Below are 21,392 nucleotides of genomic sequence, written 5' to 3' on the forward strand. Positions count from 1 at the left end.
CTTTTGGAGCCTAAGGTCCTACTTTTGTGCTTACTATTGGTTTAAAACGGCCTCAACTGCCACAGTGGAAGTAAACCACAGAAATGTGAAATGTGATTCTAGGTTTTCTTTGAATATATTTAATTCCGAGTAGCACAGGGGTGCTGTGCATGACCACAAATGACCACAAATGACCACAAATGACCACAAATGACCACAGGTCAAACAACTTAAACTCACTCTTGGAGGTACGATATCAGTGTTGCTTTGGACAATAAATGATTGGCAGCTTACACAGAATTCCAATCTAAATTTTCTTTTTTTTTTTTTTTTGACAGGCAGAGTGGACAGTGAGAGAGAGAGAGACAGAGAGAAAGGTCTTCCTTTGCCATTGGTTCACCCTCCAATGGCCGCCGCGGTTGGCGCGCTGCGGCCGGCGCACCGCGCTGATCCGATGGCAGGAGCCAGGTGCTTCTCCTGGTCTCCCATGGGGTGCAGGGCCCAAGGACTTGGGCCATCCTCCACTGCACTCCCGGGCCACAGCAGAGGGCTGGCCTGGAAGAGGGGCAACCGGGACAGAATCCGGCGCCCCAACCGGGACTAGAACCCGGTGTGCCGGCGCCGCTAGGCGGAGGATTAGCCTAGTGAGCCGCGGCGCCGGCCCCAATCTAAATTTTCAACTCATAGGACCATTATCAGAGGTGCAAAATACTTTCTTTGTAAATAATCCATAAGATAGCATTGCTCTTCTGGTTTGCAAAATAGACTGGAGAGAGCAAAAGTGCTTAGTGTAACCAAAAGTCTTTACAGCAAGTAGAAGGAAAGACGTTTAGCTGGGGCTCAGTTTTGAAACTGATCGATATCATAAACAAATCAAATTTCAAAGATGAATACTTTCCCCACTCCAATTTAAATTTGAAATAAGTTACATTATAAGAAATCATTTGGCTTAAATTCTACTGTTTTCCGTATAAATTCTAAATGCTGTTGAAAATTATATTGTGATACAAATTATACTTTAGGAAGGATAATAATGGACTTCAGCTCAGGAATCAGACTTCAGAGATCATAATTTAAAGAAATGAGTGAAAAAAACAAAATCTGTGGAGATGAACATATTAATTTTCACATTACCTATTTTATGGGAAAATTGGAAACAATTTACAAGTCTAAAAATGACAGATGTAAACAGTAAGTAAGGACAAAAACTCAACCGAATGGCCCACAGCCATCGACATGTAACAGCATGGAACATCTTTGGTATAGAAAGCTCACCAAAAAAGTAGAATATAAAATTACATGTTCACTATGATTGTGAGTCCATAAAACTATGATCAGATCCTACACAGGAATGTGTGACAATGAAAAGTATTGTATTATCTTAATGGATTAGGGGTAATACAGGTAAAAAGAAAAACTTTTTTTCTTTTTTAATTGCAAGCACAAGACTGACTGTAGAAGGAAAGATCCAGTGATTCTCAGAGTAGACCCTGTGAAATGAGCACCTGGCTCCCAGGTGGCCAGAAAGAGAACCCCATTCAACCCAGCTTGCGAAAAAGGGAACTTGCTGTAAACGTTCAGAGGGAAGTCACAGAGAACCTTCCAGAACTGAAGACACAGGCCCTGGTGCGCCCCAGCCCCACCAGTCCCAGCTCCCCATAAACAAAACGTCTCAATTTTAAGTAGAGACTGGACACACCTCGGCAGCCACAGGGCTCAGCGTGAACACCTCACTCTTGTCACCCTATGGCTCACGGGTTCTGTATGGAGAACTTTACCATCTGTTCATCATAGAATTTCTGTAGTCAAAGTACCATAAGAAAACATGATCATAATCACAGAGGTCTTCTGTTTTTCTTTACTCTTGAATGTTGTGTCCAAGGCAAGCGCCTCACTTGCTACATTACTGTGCCAGCCCCTACAACTGGTGGACGGAATTCCCCTACCCAGGCCTTCCCTGGCTCATAAGACTGACTCCCAGCAGGCTCTACTGAAGTCTTAGCCCTGTCTCTGGGGACAACAGGTGAATCCATGGGTAGGCATGGTCCTGCCAGACTGCTTGCGTTTATCCAATGAGCTGAGAGTGAGGATGAGGGCAGGAAACTCTCCACTGGGAGGAGGATGGAGGAGGCGTACAAAGCCTGTTAGGGAGGCTTCAGGCCCTAGAGGGAGAGAATGGGCCAGTGCAAGAGAGCACATGTGTGCAGGACAAGTCATGTCCCTTCTCCCCTGTCTTCCTGTCAACTCCCCACCAGGTGAAAACCTTTAGCAATGGACACGAACTTAAAAGAAGGCTTTTCCCTGGAGGGGCTGGTCCACTCCTGAAACTTTTGGTGGTGCCTTGTAGCGTTGGCTTCCCTGCACCCTCAGCAGAATTCTTACCTAGCACAAGGCACAGTCATCCCTGAGTGGCCAGCTCTGCGCTCCCAGAACCCAGACAAGCATCTGCCTCCAGACTTAGCTCCCACCCACCATCCCCGCGTGAGGCACAGATGCCCTGATGCACGTTGTTAAGGCAATGTCAGGAGGGAAGACGATGGATGGTGCTTGCTTTGTTGTATTCAAAATATGTTTCCCATTCGAGATAAATGTCACTTGTGCCTCAAGCCATCTGAAGCACATTTGTTTTCATATTAATGGAGGTGCATGTGTGTGTCATTCTTTCCTCTTTCTCTCTGCCTGTTGGAGCCTGCCCCTCCATTCTTCTCCACCTGCTCCCCTCCTTACTCCCCACCCCACCCTCCAATATTTCTTTTTAAAATATGGCTGAGCACTTAAGGGAATTTTCATCTTGGGAATGCTCTTGTCACGAATGGACATGTAGAAGAATTCCTGCAACGTGAGAAGCCCAACTTTTCCCTGCAACATGACCTAAACGAGATTCTCCAGCCTTTCTCTGCGCACATTTCTGAGTCCTCCCTCTGAGTTACTGGGGTAAGTGTGTCTCCCTCTTCCTAAAGGACAGAACTGAGGCTGCTCTTAACATTTCAGGTCTCGCCTGACAGTGGGAACACTAAGTCCCTGACAGGTCAGTACTGCCTAGCACTGGATGCTGAAGACAGAAAGCATTGGGTTTAATTACCAAGACCCCAAAGAGTCCTGGGCCTGTGTCAGTGCCATCTTGAGCTTGTCTCCTTCTCCTGGCGCTTTGATTAGCATAGCTGCCAGATACACTATTTCAAGCAGCCATTGCAATCCTGGGTGCTCTTGGCTATTCTATAAAGGGCTAAACTCTACAGCCAAGACAATGGCAGTCACCACCCCATTCTCATCTGTAACTACAGACTTTGTAGAGCCCCAGTGGCTTGTTTCACAAACCTGCCCCCCCCCATTAATGCACACAACCCAACACAGTGCCTGTTCCTTGCGTTAGTTCCAGAACCCAGAGTAGAACTACAGAACCAAAAAGGAAGACTTCAAATACAGTCTCCAAGTTTAACTCCACCCTTAATGGGGTAAAGTCAGACAAATTCAAGTGCCAAAGGAATTCACTGTTACATTTAACAATTGCTCTGGGTTTAAGCCCATAATTCATAAACATGTAATAACTGCATATTTTTAATAAAAACCCATAAGCATACTTCTTTTGAACAAACTCTAGTAGTGACAGCATTTTGGTTAAGTGACATATCAGATCTAGTCTTAAGGAATAATGTAAAAAGACAAATCCCATCCCCTACTGCCTCCTCTCCATCTAATTTCCATCTACTTTTATTCATCTACCTTTATACAGCTTCCAAAAGTGGAAGAATCCCTTCCCCTCTTCTATGCACTTCCAACCACATTGGACTACTCCAGCAGGCATCATTTACTGAGAACATAACACATGTGTTATGCAATGCAACTCCCTAGCTTCCACCAGCACTGGCCACACAAATCTCTAATACCCCAAATCAAATTAGAGTTCAACCCATAAACATCTTATCTTCTTTTACCTTTATTATCATTATTATTATTACTTTGCTGTTGTTGTTACTGTCTCTAGATGGTATCCCTCGAAACCAGAAGGAAAAAACATATCACCCAATAGTGGAATTGCTTGAGAGTGGAATTGGACAAACCTAAACTTGAACATTGCCTTCTTCTACCTGTTATCCATGACCTTGGCTAATTCCTTCACAGTTCTAAACCTCAGTTTTCCGTCACTAACCTTGAGTTGGCAAAGACTAACTTACTGGCCTCTAGTGGATATATATAGCATGAAGCAGTGTTCCTGGAACATTTTAAGAGGTCAATAAATGTTAATCTACTTCCCATCCCACACTTTTCCTTTCCTTTGCAAATCCTCCATTCTGAGCAAGGGTGGCAAAGTAGGAGCCATCGTGTGGCCATGATCTTGTTGTAAACGGGCCATTAAACATGAATGATTACAATTATCCTGGGGTCCTGGGCGCATAATACGCCTTTCCTCTGGGGAGGATCATCTAGCTTTCTTGCTCTCTGTGGAAGAAGACAACAAAAAGCATCATGTAAGCTTGACACAAAACAAACAACAGAGATTTCAATGGCTTCACATCCCAAGGGAAAGGCCAGCCGACTTAAGGTAGCCTGCCCAAGTCCTTTCTACATGATTTAACATCTGACAGTCTGCAGTGTCTAGCCAGCCATGGTGCTGTGTTTTATTACTGGCCATTGAAAATAATTAGTTGGTGACCCAGAAAACTGATATATAAAATCCTTTTAATCACCAATATGGCTTTCAATTATACAGCGTAAACTTATTAACCTTTTTACTGCTGAGATTTGATTTATGGAATTTATCTACATTACCATTATAGGCAGAGATAAAAAGTATATTATCTGACATGATGGCATTAACAATAAAGAACTGCTTTTTCCCATTGCAAAGACTTAAGTCCCAATAGCAGCCTCCTGCTAAGTCTCTAAGGATTTATCAGTCTCCAGCAACCATTCTGTAATGGCTAGCAAAGGCCATTGTGTCTACCTAACTTTGAAACTAAACAGGGTAAAGTCCAAACACCTTAGCATGGTACAACTCACCCTGTTTCAGCTTTCTCTCCTAAAAATTCAGCTCAGTGCTGAATCGAGTAATTATACAAGTTCATAATCGTGATCTATGATGAATGCGACAAAGGGGCAGTGGGGTGTGATGAGGAGGACGACAGCAACACTGATGTGTGTAAAGCCAGCAGCCACTAGAGTACATGAGAAGTGACATTTGAGTTCTAGGCTACAAGATGTGTGGGAGTTAATGACATATTTTTGTGCACAGAATCTGAAGATTTGGGGGAGTTTTTGTTGCCTGGTTGGGTGGTTTCCTAATCTATCTTACTAAAAAAAAACAAACAACAAACCCTCATAGTGGCTTAAAGACTTGTATTTAGCACATGATACATACACACAGTATAAATAAGGAAGAAATAAAAATGACACTGTGGTATGTAAAATGCACTAGTGTATAATACTCCCACCCTAAGGCAAGTCAGCTAGAAATGCCCCAAGACAAAGACAAACCAATCAATAGCTCCTTTCCATTGCTCATAAAACACAGATTGTTCTGGGCATTCAATATGCAGATGGGAAGGGCATCAGACGTGTGAGTTAGCAGGAGCCTGAGGGAACAGCTGGTCCACAGGCTGCATAGACTTGTCCTGAGATCTCTCACAAGGTGCCAGGGGGACATGGGCCAGCACAAGGAGACCCTAAAAGTTTCCAGCCTAGAATGAGAAGGGTTAGGCATCCACTTCACCCAGAGATTTTCAATGCTCAGCTGTTGTACACATTCATATTCTGCACTGTTCTGTTCTGAGGAAAGACAATGCCAACCTGAACAGTTCTGAAAGGATTGAATTCCCCCTCAATCCCTTGCTTTTGCAGATGGAAAAGTCAAGGTGCTTTGCCATCAGCAGACAAGTGTCAGCTTTGCCACAGCCCTTCCAGTGGGTCTCCCAGAACTCCAGCCCAGGCAGCACATGGACTTTAAGCCAAAGAGAGCTTTTGTCCTCCACTCTATCAACCACGTGCTCTGTCCTCAGGGCTAACTGGTTGTTATGTTACGTCTGGTAAAATTGTTTGCATGCAAACAACTAGTCTGGGCAATGTGTGTGTTTCATTATTCATATATGGAATTCCTGTGTCTCATATTCAGATAGTCATTTGCCCCAAAAATAGGCTACTCGTATCTCAGCTATGTCTTAACCAACTTCTTGGGTTATCTTAGAAGTCTATCCTGGGGTGGACAGGCTTTAGCCTAGAAGTTAAGGCGCCTGCATCTCTCATCAGAATGCCTGGTGCCAAGTGCCAGTTCCAGGTCCCGTCAATGAGGTCCCTGGGAAGTAGTTAGGCCCCTGCCCCCTTCACAGGAGTCCTAGACTGAGTTCCTGGCTCCTGGCTTTGGCCTGGCCCAGCTCCAGCCATTCTGGGCATTTGGAGAGTGAACCAACAGATGGGTGCTCTGTGTGTCTCCCTCTTAAATAAATTTTAAATGCTATCCTGCTTGTGATACAGAAACATAGAAACTTCTCATCAGTCTGGGTATCCATAGTCTTCTCTGTCTACTTTCAGAGAATTCCACTCTGTTGCAGCGGCTGAAGCACACACAGTGTTTGAAGCCTGAAGCCAGGCCTATGTGGATGCAATCACCATGCCTGCTTCTTTCTAGCTGGATGACCTCACACAAATTCCTAAACCGCCGATGCCCAACCAACCTAAGATATATGCGGTAATCAGAGTGACCAGCTGCGAGGTTCAAAGAAGCAATGGCCGTACAGCATCACTTTCACTCAGTGTTCGGTATGTGCTATGATTGCTGCTGTACAAGCCACTCCCCTTACAATTCTACAGCCTTTAGCAAGGACACAGACAGGAACGATTCAGATGGTTTTAAAAGAAATATACCATCCCTGGTATCTGCAGGGGACTGGTTCCCAGGACTCCACTCAGATACCAAAAGCTGCTACGGATGCTCAAGTCCCTTATATGAAAGGGCAAAGAATTTGCAGATAAGCTATGCACACTCTCTGCAGGACCTCCAGTCATCTCTAGATAACTCGTGTTACCCAATGCAATGTAGATGCTATGGAAACAGCTGTCCTACTGTGCAGTTTAGGGAATGATCAGGGAAGTCTGTAGTGTGCAGTACACAGACAATTTTGTTTTCAAATATTTCTGATCTACACGTGGTTGAATCCATGAGCGCAGAGCCTGCAGATACAGAAGGCCAACTATATTTCAAAATGCAAGGGGAATAAAAAGAATCAATATCACCACAAAATCCAGTCAGCGTCTTACTCCACTTACAAATCACCATTTGTTCTGCTTGGGAAATTATGAACTGTCTGGAACTAATACAGTAAAGACAGCCAATGGCAATTAGAGCATAAAGCGTCTAACATAGACTCAGCGATGAATCTGGCATCTTCTATTTCAGTAAAACCCATTTATTACAAAAAATTCTGGGACCACTTTACCATAAGTGGACTTCATTTAGTGCTCAATTACAATGAAATTCCACCGGCAGTATATATTAAACACAGAGCATCTACATTAATACCAGGAGAATCTGGCAAGATTGATGCTATTGCATTGAACGCCAGATGAATATTAAGTACCTCACTTATACCTTCCACATTCCTGGGCTTAGGCACTGCTCTTCCTTTGCACCTGTCACCTCTACTTCAAAACAGTTTTTTTCTACTGGAGGCAGGAGTTGGGCAAAGTCCATTTTTATTTACTCAGGATTGAGCTTATAGCCAGATAGCTCACAAACTTTGACTCCTTGAGACACTTTGGATAATATTCAAATCACAGGCATCCCACCACTGCCGCCAACAGCAACTCATTTTCCAAAGGGCTGTAGATCTACATAACAGGAAAATTTGTAAAAAGGATAATTTCAGACCAAGCATGGCGAGGACATTTTAACAGCCCCAGCCTGGATTGAACTTAGTGAAGCAAAGAAATCTCAGCTGAAGAATTAGGGCCTGGCCCGTTCAAACCCGGGAAGTTAACGACTCAGACGTGAGCTGTGAGGTTCCTGTTGGCACCCGATTTCAACACAGGCTGCTTGAGCCGGAGAGGAACTCTCTCGGGGTCATTTTTTATGCTAATCAAGAGAAATTAAGTTCTTTTGATGTAGGCATATGTGCAAATGTGAAGCCACATTCCCATTATAAAATTTAATGTCATGAAAAGTACGTGAAAGCCATCCATGGTGTTCTCGCCATTCGCCACGCTGTATTCCCAGGCAAGGAGGCTGCGGGGCGGGCATGAGGGGTCACTCGGCTTCTTTTCAGTTCAACCACTTACAGACCATTGAAGCTCTCAGACCTTCAGCGTCATCTTCCCAACATGGCAACAATAACCTGGCGAAGTCGCCTTCTGGATTACATGAGACGCAGCTCATGAAAGCTCCCAGGACGAGCGCCCTCTTTGAAGGGATGTAGCCAAGTGCTGGAGCTTCGTTCCTGTGCTGCCCGGGATTGCAGGAGTTTGTGCCATGGAAATCTACTGCTGCCCCACACGAGAATGGAAGCTGCTCCAGAGACAAGCACCCTGTCCCGCCAGGACCCCGCTCTCTCGGTCACAAGAGTCAGATGCATACCCCGCCCCCAGCTGCCCACTCGAATGTTGGACCAGTGATTCCAGTCATCTAGAGGTCACCCTAGGCTCCCAGTGAATGAAAGTAGGCAAGGGTCAAAGCTGGGAAAACCCTAAGGAAAGTCCATGCAGAAGCAGTATCCCTGTTGACCCCCTCAGGGGAAAAAATGATTGTTTAGGCAAGAGATGGTAAACTGGCAAACTGAGGGCCGGCCAGCCACAGAGCTCTCACCACACTGGTCTATTTCATTTGTACACAGGCTCCATTTTGAAACAGGGAAATTCCACATTTTAAAAATCAAGACTGAAGGCTCACCTTGTAAAAGGGGATTTGCTGATTCCCACAGACCACCATCTTCTGGAGCTCAGCTGAGGCTCTGAGCTCTGGGTGGGGCCTGGGCTCTCTCAGCACCCCCTCCCTCGACCCTGACCTCCATCCTGCTTCCTTCACCTTGATGACTGACAGCACCCAGCTGGCCCAGTGAGCCTTGGAGTTTTAACCTTGATCCAGCCACACAAAAGAATATCAAGGAATCCTTACACATCTGAAAAGGGGTTACATCACAGCATCATATTTGAGGGCAGTGGGTCCCAAACCGTGGCCCTCAGACCACCTCACCAGGGGATTCAACAGGGCCTGCCCCAGCCCTACTGAACCAGGAACTCCGGAGTTGAGAGCCCAGCACTGTGTTCTAGTGAGCACCACAGGTAATCCTGATACACACTTGAGTTTGAGAATTAAGGGGGTAGAGGAAAACAAAGGCACAGAGGGCAAATAGCCTTTCTCCTGAGCCAGGTCCACCTGAACTCTGCCGTGTGGCCCTGAGGCCAGAGAGGTTGGCTCGATCATCCTACTTTGTCCTGCTCTAATTCCTGTTATTAATATAAACTTGGTACTTTGCGAACATTAATCCTTGCATAATCCTCCTGGCACAATGAGTCAAAATGAAGCCACATCCACAGAAATGTGACAAGGGAAAACCAACGGTGCTAAAAAATGAAGTATGTGTCAAGTCCCCGAAGAAGTTCATTACCTGAAGGACACATTATCCCCTTCTCTTCCCATGAGTCAGCACAGTCGGTAGTCATTCCTAATTGGTTTAAGGCTTAGCATGAAATATTAGGATGCCACAGCGTGTGATGACACAGCTGTATTCCTGAGGGGACAGCTGAGACAAAGCTGTGTGCACTGGAGACAGGCGGAGACAAAGGGAGCAGGTGGAAGTGGGTTGTAAATACACTGTAACTTAAAAAATAATGGGGTGTTTTCCCCTGCAGCTTTCTGATGCTTCATCACTGATTAAATATTGAAATTACAAGAGGAGAAATAAAGTTTTGTGGCTCTTAGGATAGAGGGTATAAATGTAAATATTTTGTACCATTAACTGCAATTTCATTTGAAAAACGCATGCCTGATCTTGGAGCCCTGATTGCAGGCACATGAGCCGAGAAGGGGCTAGAATTAAGGAAAATATTAGCAGCTGATGGTGACGTCCATTTTTCTGTAGGTCGTAAGGGGATCTTGAGTTGTGCATTCCTATTTTTCAAGCTTAGAAAATTGATGAGCATTTTCAACAAACCAAAATCACATCACACAAGCACAGAGGCTGTTGGCCAAATACAGAAAAATCAAAAGACAAAGTGCTTGGAAGCTTTGGGTGGCTCACTCCTGAGAGTAGTAGTTGAATCATTTATGGTCTCCGTCCTCCAAGCTCACAGTGGAGAAGCACTTGGAACACTCGGGCACGGATGTAGAGATTTGGCTCTGTAGCAGAATCATCTACAGTGCTGTGAAAAGAACCAGGAAGTTTCTCGAACCACAGAATCAGGGCACTTAGAGTGGATGGGCACCCAAAACTTGGCTTGGCCAACTTCCCATTGCAACCAGCTGAAGCTAGCCTCTCCCTTCACACTCACCTATCTTGGAGTAGGAGGGCCCAGGGAAAGGCAGGTACAGACCTTGTCAATCAGCTCCTCCTGGGAGTTCATTCTCCTGTTTGTTCACCAGAACTCTGGCTCCCTACAGCTTTCTCCAGGTTCTCTTCTGCTTGCAGGCTAACACCAGAAAGTCTCTTTCCCCTGCCCCCATGCAACCCTCCAGTGGCTGGACTTGGAAACTTTAGGCTCAGTTTCCCCTTTTACCCAGTTTTCAGACTCACAGCTAAGAAGCCTCAATTTGCACATCTGTAAAATGCCTTCCATAATTTCTTCCTGAGGTTTTGATTTAGTGTAATATCCACTTAGGATCACCCATGTATCTGACAAATGGGAGACACTGCTGAGAGTAGATGTGCTTGAAGGTGGCCACAGAGGCTCAGGGCAGGATTGCAGGAACCCCTTGCATTCTGGTCATACGTGAGTGCTTAGCAAATCTTGGCCTTGCCTTTGACATGAATTACTGTTAAATATTTAGCTAAAGTCCACACAGCATACTTATAGAATGACAATCACTTTATGTAACACCCTCACCTCAGAATCAGCCCCTAAGGCCTCCTGGTCTGGCTGAAAAGCCAGTGAGAGCATTTCAGGCATGGAAAGCCAAGACACTGTGGCAAAAAAATGTTCTACATGAAGGATCTCTGTGGGTGAGACCCCAGTGGAAAGAAGTGCCATCAAGGAAGGATATACTTTTTTCTAAAGGGAGGAGAGAACTTCCACTTAGCTTATGGCTTTGTCCAAATAGTGACAGAGTTTGTGGACTCAAAAGGCTTCCATCGCCTAGGCAGCGCATTTCAAGAGCCTCGGGTGATAACTGACGTCATATGTAAGAGTGTTAATTGTTAAATTAACAACAAGAGTCACTGTGCGCTAACTCCCCATGAAGGACCTCTGTCCTCAATGAGTTGTATTGAGAGTTAACTGTAAAACCAATTCTCAAACAGTTTCTGTGTGTGTGCGCGCAAATTGTTGAAATCTTTACTTAGTATAGAGTTGGTCTTCTGTGTGTGTGCAAAGTTAACTGAAAATGAATCTTAATGGAGAATGGGACTGGCAAGGGGAGAGGGAGGAGGAGGAATTGCAGTGTGGGTGGGAGGGTGGGTATGGTGGGAAGAATCACTATATTCCTAAAGCTATACTTATGAAATTTGTATTCCTTAAAAAATAAATTAAAAAAATACTGAGCTGAGTCTGGCTGAGTAGACTGGTTTGCAAACAAGACCATGACAATCACAGCATCCTCTGGCACCTCTGGTTGCACCTTTGTTCCTATAGCCTCACGTCCCAGCTCTGGCCTCCCATTCCCTCGCCAGATTCAATTCACAGGTGGAAGCCAACAGCAAAGATGACATAGGTGACAGGAAGCAGGCAATCACGATGGCTGCAAAACCCTGCTCTGACTCTTCTTCCAGAAAAACAGCACAGACTTAGTGCTAGATACTGCTAGGGAGAGTAAAGGGGTTGCCAGGGGAATCATCTGGGGTGCTTTGGAGAGAAATAGCATTTGGGCTACTAAGACTCTTGGAACGTGACTATTTTCTGGTTGGAAGACTCTTGTCCTTGGAGAAGCCAAGAGATGCTGGAGTAGAATCTCAAAACACAAACAATTCCATGGCTGAGAAAGAAATTCTAAGGTCAATCACATTCATAACTGCAAAAAAAATAAAATACCTTGGGATAAATTTAACCAAGAACATCAAAGATCTCTGTGATGAGAATTACAAAACAGTAAAGAAAGAAATAGAAGATGACATAACAAAATGGAAAAATCTTCCATGTTCATGGATTGGAAGAATCAACATCATCAAAATGTCCATACGACTGAAAGCAATTTACAGATTCAGTGAGATACCAAACAAAATACCAAGGACATTCTTCTAAGATAGAGGAAAAAATGATACTGAAATTCATATGGAAACACTAGAGACCCCGAATAGCTAACACAATCTTATACAATAAAAACAAAGCCAGAGGTATCATAATACCAGATTTCAAAATATACTACAGGGTGGTTATAATCAAAACAGCCTGGGACTGGCACAAAAACAGACTTTAGACCAATGGAACAGAATAAAAACTCCAGAAATCAAGCCACACATCTACAACCAACTTATCTTTGACAAAGCATCGGGTTACCCCTCTTTTCAGAGCTATCCAAGGTCACACAGTTCTAAGGGGAAGAACCAGAGTCATTGCCTCACTCCAAAGTCCATGTTCTTTCTCTTATCACTGTTCCTAAAACAGAAAGAAGTACTTGGAGGTGGTGCCCTCAACTGTCCCCTACCAGAAGACAGAACCCTCGAATGCTTAACCCACCTTGACAGTGGACCCGACACTTTCCCACTGTCCTTTCCAGCCACCAGCATGACCTGCGTGGTAGAATGCACTGCCCAGCTGCGTTCATATGCATTCTGTGTGCATGCAGACACGCAGGTGCACCAGCAGAAACACAAAGTCATCTTGTGTATACTGAGGCACCTTAACCATCCTCTCCCTTACCCCTTTTGGAGACCAAATACCAATCCCCTCAAAGCTTGCTTCCAAAGGGTTCATTTACACTCACCACCCACACGTGGCCAAGTTCATGGCACAGATCTGCAGGTGATTAAGAATATGGACAGTCTTCCCTGAATCACCCCATGTCCCTTCCTGGGTCAGGTGTCATGTGCTTGCAAAGTCTGGGATCTTAAGAATGATGTGGAACAAAGTAGAGGCTGGTGCCTCCACAGATGGAGGTACCCAGTGAACAACAGAGAAGTAGCGAAACTTGTCCAAGTCACACAGCAACTGAGAGGCATCACCAAGACCCTGCTCTCCCAACTATAGCACTCTCTCTCTTTCCCTCCCTGCACCCCACCCTTTCCTTCTTTTTCCACCCCTCTTTCTGTCCTCTTTGTTATGCATAGTTCTCCTTGTCCTTGCCTAACCATAATTCCTTTGAGGAAAATGCCAGGCAATGCAAAAATCCAGTTCTAAAGTTATAAAAGGAATACAAATTCAAACTATTCCCATATGAGTTAAAAATTCCAATATGAGTTAAAAATAACACTGTCAATAGCTAATGCTGACTTTCATTTTCCAACCCAACATCTATCGATGTAATAAATGAATTTTTTGAAGCCTCCCTGGGGTAGCTATTCCCTGGTTTAATGAATGTGATGGGGAAACATTACTCTAAATATCCTAAATACATTCCTTAAACCAGCTCCCCACTTTTGTATGGAATCCAAATTTACATTTGGCCAAACTGAAAAAGACAAGACTTCCTTTGTTGTTTTCTTTGTGTCATTCAATGTTTCATTAATTATCAAATGTTCTATTAGTTCCTCAGCCTACCTGAACCTTTAGTGTTTCCCAATGCATTAGAGTCACCTGTAAATCATACTCTGACTCCTAATTTCCTTAGTTACGTGCCAATTAATACCAACTGAAATGAGCATTTCTGATTCAATTAGGTTGAGGAAACCTGCGTGAACATATGTTTTGTTTTTTGTATATCTCTATAATTTATTATTTCAGATACATATACACATATATGCATGTGTGTTATGAAGCATAATAAAATAAATACTGCAAGTTTACATCCATAAGGAGAAAAAAATAACCATTACCTTGCCACTGAAACTTTCCAAAATATAGCTAACATTTTAAATTTTCTATTTATTATCTGTTTCCCTTTAATATTTAACAGAACTATGCTTTTTCATTTTTCTTGTTTTTAGCACCTACTCAATGAAGGAAGCTGGAGCCCTCATGAAGGACGTCACTCCCAGCTGTCACCCGGACAGGGCCATCCTCGGTACAGTTCCCAGGAACTGACACATGGACACGGGGAAGAAACTCTCTATTGAGTGACATGGCCAGGTCAGCAACGATCCACCCTGGAAACACAGAGGAAATGGAAGTCTAAAGAAAAGAACACGGTCAAAGCAGAAGCAGCAAAACAAGAGACAGAGAAGATCAAGACTCCTGATGACATTGTTTGAGCTCCTGGATCTCACTATGCCTGAAACAGACTTGACTTCCAAGCAAGATGAGCCAATATGTTTTTGTGTTTTCCTTAAGTCAAATTTGAAGCTAAAAAATGTTTCGTTGCTTTGAGCCTAGATACTGAAGCAAATCATTGGAATGACGTTTATAAGAACAACCACCATTGTACAGCATTTTATAGTCTATAAAGAACTCTTACATGCATCATTTAAATTGAATATTCTTGTGATTCTATAGGTAGAGGAGATGGGTATATTATTATTGTGCACAGTTAACAAACACATTTGGAGGTTTCAATCTTACACATGGAACTTCTACTCTTTAATCATTATCCATTTGCAATAACCCAGAATTACTCAGATAAATTAAAGAGTAGCAGATTCACTTCACAATTACTGAAAGGAGAAAGTGCAGGAGATGGGATAAGGGAGTGAATGAACTTTGTGGGGTCCAATAATAAGCCAACTTCTCATCTGAGTATTTTTTTAAAGATTTTGTTTATTTATTTGAGAGGTAGAGTTACAGACAGTGAGAGGGAGAGACAGAGAGAAAGGTCTTCCTTCCGTCACTTCACTCCCCAAATGGCCGCAACAGCCAGAGCTGTGCCGATCCAAAGCCAGGAGGCAGGTGCTTCTTCCTGGTCTCCTATATGGGTGGAGGGGCCCAAGCACTTGGGCCATTCTCCACTGCCCTCCTGGGCCACAGCAGAGAGCTGGACTGGAAGAGGAGCAGCTGGGACTAGAACCAGCACCCATATGGGATGCCAGCGCCACAGGCGGAGGATTAACCTACTGTACCATGGCATCTAACTAAGTATTTGATGCAACTTTTTTTTCTCTATTTCCGTCTACTGGAAAACTTTGGAAAAAGTAAACTAGTTGGCTCCTGGACTTGAAAAAGAAAAATACTTCCAACTGCTTTTTTATCTACTTGGATGATCAACTTCCAAGAATACTGCAGAAATCATCATTATCAACCAGACTGTGAACTCCTCGTGGAAGAAATACATGCTATGTGCATAATGGCTTCTGAAAGCAGCACCGCTGATTACCAAGAATAGGCCCAGTGAGGGAGAACAGAAGACAAGGAGCCCATAGCCACAGGCAATACTCCCCAGCAGTGGACAGAGCAGCCTTCATTTCGAAGGAGAAGAACCTTACCAGATTTCAGGATTGCGTGCCCAGAGAGCTAAAAAATATGTGACATTCACCTGGGAGGAGAGAATGAATCTGAACCTTTGCCACCAACACTGAAAGGTTTTTAATCAAAGAAGCGGCATTTTAAAGTAGGCAAAGGAAAAGGAAAAAGCTAGACAAAGAGGAGACAGGTGACAAAGCAGCAGATCTAACCTGGATAGGACGGTGTTTCCTGAGCCACACGTGACCAATGATTTCAGTAATTTCTTCATGAAGAAGGGTCGTCCATAATACAGGCACTGAATGCATTTATCGTTGTTCAATTTCATTTCCAGAAAACCATGTATTCATTGTCACTTTACCGTTGGGCTGAATCTTTCAGCTCCAGGTTAGATGGCCCCTGGAGATTTTTCTATAGTTTGATCTCTGGGCCCAGTGGACTCCAAAGAATCATTGCTGTCAGAATTCTGGTGACCAGAAAAGTGAGCAAGAAAGATTGCCATCAATTTGCATCTGATCTTTTGCCCATGTTGGCTCCCCTGTGGTGAGTCACGTTCGGTGAGATCACTACAGTTAACCTGACAAAGCAAAGGAGCAATAAAATAACCCACCTACCCTACAGTGCAAAGGCAGTGATGGGCACTCCAAAGAGGACTGAAGTGGAGGAGAGTTAAACCGCTCAGGATTCAGTGGAGCCATGATGCTCATTCCAGGGAGCCTCCAAAGGGCTTGTGTCCTGTTTCATCATAGCAGTGCATATCCAACATTCATCGTGTTTATTATTTTATGTGCAGCCATATCTAACAGTGTGGAACATAGGACAAGTGCATCCGTAGAGAATTTTATGTTGAAGGTATTCATAAGCATGGCAGGGACTTCACACTGATGTCCAGTAATCATTCCCCCCTTCCTCTTTGCTAATAGAACTCAGACAAAAGACTACACTTCCCAGCCTCCCTTCAGAGAGGGATGGTCATGTGACTAAGTCCTAGCCAATGAGTGGTGAACAGAAGTGCTGTGTGATTCCTCCAGGAAGTCTCATTAGAAGGGAATTCTTTGGATTTCTCTTCCTTCCTACAGCTCTTCTATCACATGATGTGATATGCCCAGATAATGTTATGATATGATATGTTATACCAGATTCAGCAGAACTCAGCTTCCATCTTTGATAGAGGACCATGAGGGCCATGGTCCAGCGAGTGCAAACCAGAGAGATGGAAGAAATACCAGTAGCTGAAATGGTGTGTGGCTACACATCCTCCTGGATTAAGCCTCTGAATTTCATTGCAAGGGACACAAATAATTTTCTAACTTTATACATGCAGCTTATCATGATCACAATTTATTCAAGGAGTTGAAAGTACACACAGGCATTAAAGTAGGGAGAAGAAATAGAATTAAAAACTGAGTTGTAATTGGTTAAGAACGTTGCTCCCACTCCCTTTTGTCTGTACATACAATGAGCCATCAATGACAAATGAAGACCAGAGTCCAGGAGTGTCTAAACCAGAGATGTTTGACTTCATGTAGCAACAATTGCAAGAGGAGCCAAAACCATACCTCATCTTTCAAATGTTGACACTTTTTCTTCATCTTCATGGTCCTAGCAGAAGCAGAAAACATACAGAAAGTGACTTGTTATTGTTTGCTGTGACTACACAGCTCCATTTGCTTTTTTTTTTTTTTTTTTTTTTTTTTTTTGACAGGCAGAGTGGACAGTGAGAGAGAGAAACAGAGAGAGAGGTCTTCTTTTGCCGTTCGTTCACCCTCCAACAGTCGCCGTGGCCAGTGCGCTGCAGCCGGCGCACGGCGCTAATCCGAAGGCACCCATGTGGGTGCAGTGCCCAAGGACGTGGGCCATCCTCCACTGCACTCCCTGGCCACAGCAGAGAGCTGGCCTGGAAGAGGGGCAACCGGGACAGAATCCGGAGCCCCGACTGGGACTAGAACCTGGTGTGCCGGCGCCACAAGCAGAGGATTAGCCTATTGAGCTGCGGTGCCGGCCTCCAGTTGCTTTTAAGGCCATTCATTTACTCATCCTCTGTTACCAAAGGGTGATTTCAGGTTTGTAGTCTTAGCCATGGCAATAAATATCTAACATTTCTTAAACCCAAAACTTATTACAAAGCCACAGTATCCAAAAGAGTGTGGTATTAGCATAAATTCAGATTATGCAGACCCGTGGAATTGAACAGAGAGATCTTTGTATATACAGTCGAATAATTTTTGGACAAGGGTGCCAAGACCATTCAACAGGAAAAGGGCAGTCTTTTCAACAAATCAGCCCGGGAAAAATGGACATACACATGGAAAAGAGAGGCCTTGGCCTCCCAGCAAATATCAGACACAAGTTAACTCAATGGACCTTAGTGTGTGAGCTAAAAACATGAAACTATTAGAAGAGAGCACATGAGGATTGGGATTGCTGACGATTTCTTGGATATGACACCAAAAGCATAGGTCTCAAAATATAAATAAGTAAATGAGTTGGGGCTGCATCAAAATTAAAATTTTGTATGCATCACACAACACTCACTAAAATGCAAAAGTAACCCATCAAATGAGAGAAAATATTTGCAAAGTATATATATACATATATGATAAGGAATTGATATGCATAATAAAAATTACTAAAACTAAAAATAAACACCCCATCAACTTGATTTTAAAATAGGAAAGGACTTAAGTAGATATTTCTATAAAGAAGATACACAAATGTCAAATAAACATAGGCATGGATGCTCAGCATTCCCAGAGAATGGAAATCAAAACCATATAGAGCCCCAGTAGGATGGTAATTATCAGAAAGGCAGAAAAATAAGTGTTAGAGAGGATGGAGAGAAACTGGAACAACTGTGAACCACTGGTGGGGATAATGAATGGTACAGCCAATGTGGAAAACACTATGAAAATGCCTCAAAAAATTAAAGATACAATTACCAAAAAAATTTTAAAAAGATAAAATGACCAAATAATCCAGAAACTCCTCTTCTGGAATATGCCCCCCCCAAAACCTAAGATCTCAGTGGATATCTGTATCAGTGACAATAACCCAGAGGTAGCAGCAATGCACATTGGGGAAATGGATTTTTTAAGCGGCACCTACTGCAATGGAATATTATTCTGTCTTTAAAAAGATTGGAATTCTGCAACACGCTACAGCATAGATGAACATTGAAGACATTGTGTAAGTTAAATAAGATAGTCTCAAAAGGACAAGTACCTTATGTGAGATATGAGAGTAGTCAACTTCATAAGAACCAAAATAAAATGGTGCCTGGCACAAACTGGGCAAGGAACAGCAAGAATAAGGACTTAGTGCTTAACAGGTAGAGCATCTCAACTGGTAAAGATAAACAAGTTCTGGAAGTGGATGATGGCGATCACTGAACAGCACTGAAAATGTACTTACTGATACACAATATTGTTTTTTTATTTTTTTATTTGAGAAGTAGAGTTACAGACAGTGATAGGGAGAGACAGAGAGAAAGGTCTTCCTTCCGTTGGGTCACTCCCCAAATGGCCACTACAGCTGGAGCTGTGCCAATCCAAAGCCAGGAGACAGGTGCTTCTTCCTGGTCTCCCATGGGGTGCAGGGCCCAAGCACTTGGGCCATCCTCCACTGCCCTCCCGGGCCACAGCAGAGAGCTGGCCTGGAAGAGGAGCAGCCAGGACTAGAACCAGCACCCATATGGGATGCCAGTGCCACAGGCGGAGGATTAACCTACTGTGCCATGCACCAGCCCCTACAATATTGTTTTTAAATCCATTCACTCAAGTGTACGTGGACATCTGGGTTATGTCCACATTTTGGCTATTTTATCAGTGACACTGCTATTAACATATAAAAATCGTAACTTTTGTATAAATGTACATTAAACATATCAAATCGTAGTAAACTTAATAATGTCTTCTAAAAGATGTCTGCACCTAATCCCTGGAAATTGTCATGGTATTATAAGAAAAGGAACTTTGCAGATGTAATAATGTAAAATGCAGAGATTGTCCTGAATGATCCATGTGTGTCCACTGTAGTCACAGGGCCCTACAAGGGAGAGGGGAGAATCAGAGTCTCCCACCCATGGGAGAGGGAAGAATGGACATTAAAAATTTGTGTGGACACAAGGAAGGGCCCACAAGTCAAGGAACACAGGACAAGCAGGCCCCAGAAGCAGTGAAGAGGAACATATTATCCTCTGAAGACTCCAAAGAGAACAGCCTCACACAAATTTGGGCTTTAGGCTTCTGACCTTCAGAGTGGTAAGAAAATACCTCTGTGTTGTTGGGGCCATTAGGTTTGCTGTCCTTTGTTACATCAACAGTAGGAAACCAATAGGAAAATGAAATGGCCCCTGCCTTTCAAACACCCTCAGACACTCACCCCCTGGTTTCACCAGCAGACAATGAAATAGCAGGACTCCAATTTTATTGACAGCCAAGCTAAACTTGTTTAAAGTAATTGACCGTTAGTTCTCTTCCCATATAACTATTGCACCATGCTCAAAGAGTGCTGGTTCTTTACCCCTCTTAGATTTTCTCAATCCATCTTGACCAAAGACACACACACTTTTGTGTGCTCTTTTGAGAGTTTTGAACTCCTAAATTCTTATTGCATCAGTTGCTATCTCTCCATCTCCATCATCATTACTCTAGTCCGAATTATAATCACCTCTTAGAATATACTATAATGCTATAAAAACATTCTCATTCTTTTCCTCATATCCTCTCCAGCCACCACTAGCCCCTACTCCATTTAGCCTCAGAATTCATCCGCCTTGAGAAAAAAAAAAATCTAGCTGGATCCTCAAGTCCTCCCCAGTCTCTTCCAGAATCTCCACTGGTTTCTCTTATCCCTATTAGCAGCCTGCCCCTAGTGCGAATCCTGGGTAAATAGCCTCTTGCTTACATCTAGAGCCAGCGATGCACCTGGTGGAAAAGAAGCTGCAGAAGGGAGGGTTAGCCACGCTCCGACTTCGTCCCTGAGCAGCTCGCTGCTGCTTCAAGCTGATGATTTCTACGTTTCAATCTGGTGATGTGGTCTGAATGTCCATCTCCTCTAGTTACGGAGCTGATGGCAGGGACCCCTTGTGGATATGATTAAGTCATGGAGCTTCTGCCACATAAATGAAACCAGTCCTTGATAAAGAGAGAGCTGGACACCTGTTCCACCATGTGAGGACGCATCAAGAAAGTGTTGTCTGTGAGACAGCAGGCCCTCAGCAGGCTGCGACCCACCTTGATCTTGGAGTTGTCAGCATCCAGAACCATGAGAAATAAAATTCTGTGACATACAAGGTTCCGGTTTGGTGTCATGTGACAGCAGCTCCATTGCTGGCTTTTCCTTCTTGTCCGCTGTAGCAGCACTATCTGCCACCAGCTATTCCATTCCTCGAGAAAGTACTGGTCTCTCAATGCAACCTTTATTTAATTCACAAATCTACAAATCTAACTGTTTTTCTACTCAAACTCCCAAGTGCCTCCCACTATCCTACAGTAAAACCCCATCACCAGCCTACTAAAGCTGCCTGTCTCTGCTGGTTCTCCGATGCAATTTTGCTTTCCCTGCACTCACCGTACCTGCCGCAGTGCTGTCAGGCTGGTCTGTACTCTGCTTCTCTCACTCAGGACTTGGCACACGTGCTAGTCCTACCCTTGGTTGTGTTGGCCAAAAAGCTTCCAAGTTAGTAGGTCTACTCTAGTTGGTCCTGTGGTTTGGAGCATCCCTTTATTTCCTATCTGCACAGGTTCAGAAACTGGTTTAATCTCTTTGAGCCCGATGCCCACCTCTGA

The 21,392-nt window shown here is 43.8% G+C and overlaps 1 long non-coding RNA gene across 3 annotated transcripts in view; it reads right to left on the reverse strand.

Moving 5' to 3' along the window:
* Positions 1–14,946: 14,946 nt before the first annotated feature.
* The window catches only part of LOC108178851 (uncharacterized), a 146,568-nt gene continuing 140,122 nt past the window's right edge, over positions 14,947–21,392 (reverse strand). For 2 of the 3 annotated variants that reach the window (XR_011380551.2, XR_016218715.1), the window contains exon 5: positions 14,947–17,205. This is a non-coding gene — a long non-coding RNA (uncharacterized LOC108178851). The remainder of the gene's footprint in view (positions 17,206–21,392) is intronic. The other variant, XR_016218714.1, reaches the window with a different exon arrangement.

The sequence above is a fragment of the Oryctolagus cuniculus genome, chromosome 12, assembly GCF_051225735.1.
Source record: "Oryctolagus cuniculus isolate XC-2025 breed Fujian yellow rabbit chromosome 12, ASM5122573v1, whole genome shotgun sequence".
NCBI classification, from domain to species: Eukaryota; Metazoa; Chordata; class Mammalia; order Lagomorpha; family Leporidae; genus Oryctolagus; species Oryctolagus cuniculus.